Source organism: Hydra vulgaris, chromosome 11 (genome assembly GCF_038396675.1).
Source record: "Hydra vulgaris chromosome 11, alternate assembly HydraT2T_AEP".
Taxonomy (NCBI): domain Eukaryota; kingdom Metazoa; phylum Cnidaria; class Hydrozoa; order Anthoathecata; family Hydridae; genus Hydra; species Hydra vulgaris.
Genome location: NC_088930.1, coordinates 20722501 through 20725000, shown reverse-complemented (window position 1 = coordinate 20725000; position 2500 = coordinate 20722501). Strand labels below are relative to the sequence as shown.

General features: G+C 27.0%; 1 protein-coding gene across 1 annotated transcript in view; it reads left to right on the top strand.

Moving 5' to 3' along the window:
• The window catches only part of LOC100198722 (serine hydroxymethyltransferase, mitochondrial), a 49183-nt gene that overhangs the window by 3456 nt on the left and 43227 nt on the right, over window positions 1–2500 (top strand). The window lies entirely within an intron of this gene.

Below are 2500 nucleotides of genomic sequence, written 5' to 3'. Positions count from 1 at the left end.
TTTTAATGTCATCTTTCAAGATTTTCAATGAGATTGATGCAGTAGAACTTTTAAACAAACTAGCATTCTTAAAATCATACTGAGGTCACAATAAAAAATACAGCCAACAAACCAAGCTCATACCAAGACATGAATTCATAATAAACAGAACAATTTATGGATCACATTGCTATTCGAAGCCGTCAATTCAAGAAATGCACACCGATTAAATCAGACAAACATTTTGCATTAAAAAAAACAACCTAGAACTAACTTTTTCTTTTAATTTTTCATTATTTTTTCAGTAAATTATTGTATATTTATAAATTGTCGAAAGCTGTTAAAGTGAGTTTTAACTCACTCGCTGTTAATACAGCTACAGTTTAAATACTACCACTACTACTTTCATCTAAAATGGATCTAAAAAATCATTTCCAAATATAAAACTTGATTTTTGATGGGTCAAAAAACAAAATTAGCTTTTTAAGAAGTGAAAAAAAAGTTATGTTTTTATACAAGGTAGACTAATTTTTAGAAATTTGCTGATAAGATACAATTCATTAAGAAATTATGGACTCCTGAAACTGGCCCTTTCCATTTACTTCTTAACATCCACAATTTCTTCTGCCGTTTGACTATTGTCAAACAAGCAGAAGAATTTGAGGATTTCCAATGGAAACCTTGAATTAAATTGAACAGTAATTTTCAATAGTCTAGTAATATTAAATTGTTATTACTTGAAAATGTTACTTTTAGATGCTGCAAGTTGTTCTCTTAATTGGTCTGTTGACAATACAATCTTGTTCTGCTTTTACAATAAAATTATCTTCTGGAAGAGTTACTAAAATTTTATATTGTTATTTGTTGGCTTTTTGTACTAATTAAATATGATTACTTCAATGCTGTTTTTATCAAATAAAGTAGTAAGATTTTAATGTGTTGATATCTGGGAAGTTATTACAACAGTACAACATGCAGTTTCGGTTTGTTAAGTTACATACATCTAATGTAAGAGATATTTATAGTCTGAAATATCTGTTATTTTTAATGCTAAAGGTTTTGCATTATGGTGGTTCTCACAAACGGATACTATTTCCTTCTCAGGAAATAGTATGCTTCTTTTTTATTTCCTTCTCAGAAAGACATGCGGTTGCATGCCTTATGACTAGGCATATAATATTTTGTTTTGACAACTTGGGCATGGCTCTTTGCAAATTTTAAAAAGTAGCGCATTAAATGCGCTGAATAAACAAAATGTAAACTTAAACTAAAATTAAAAATAAATAAACCATAAACTGAAAAAAAAAAAATTATAAAATATATATAAACTATACTTTAAAAGGAAAAAAGATACAAAGCTAAACTAAAATCCTAATAAATGATAAAATAAATAAAAGATAAGCCAGAAAAAATAAAAGCATAAAATTAATGTTAAAGACATTAATTTTATGCTTTTATTTTTACTGGCTTATCTTTTATTTATTTTTAATTTAAAAGTGTTTCACTTTTCTAAATTCTCATGGAATTCAGAAACGATCGAAGTTTTAAAGTTATTTAATCCAAGCTTAATTACTTCAAAACTTAATTATTTAAAAATTTGAAACTTTGATATTTTCTAATGTCTACTAGCAAATAAAACATAAAAAAATTAGTAAATAAAATTATTTGTTAATTTGCGCCTCATGAATATAACATGTAATTGACCTAAGCTCTACAGTAACCGAGTGAAATGAAAACTTTAGACTATTAATTGAGACAATTTTAAGTTAATTATTAAGTTTGAACTCTTAATTGAGATGCTTCTAAATTTAAAAAATATCTAAATTTTTTTATTTTTACTGGTTTATCTTTTAATTGTTTTATTATTCGATAAGATTTTGTTTCTCTTTTTAGTTTATGGTTTTTTTCACTTTTAATTTTCTCTTTAGTTTAGTTTTTTAGTGTATCTTTAAAACACGCAAATTATAAAAATATGCAAAGTGCTGTGACCAAGTTATCAAAACAAATGATTGTCTGCGTGGTCATATAAGCTGTGACCGCACGGCTCTCCTAATTAAGCTTGGAAGACCCAATGCACTTCCAACAGGAATACACCACTTCGGTCTAGATTTACAAAACCACTTTGGTCTAGGTTTAAAATACTCAATCTTGACATCAAAGGAAATTTTAATAAACTCTAAATAAAGTTCTTTTATATTAACTAGTAAGAGTCTTTTGAAAAACAATGTGATTTACCATCAACATGGATTAAAGCATAATGTTTCTTCCATGGACACATTCAAAAAGTGTTCATTTTATTGGTAGAATTCATGAACTTGATTTTTTACTTTCTCGCTGATAGATCTTCCTTCTTCTTTAGACAGTTCTGCCATTATGCCATGAATTTGTTTGAAATACCTTGCAGTTTTTATCATTCTTAGGAAAGCAGATCAATAGTTTTGTGTACAAGTAATGTTCTTACTCTCAGGAACCAGACTTAGCTTTAATTAATTGCATTAGTGAGTTCAAGTCTTTTTACTTT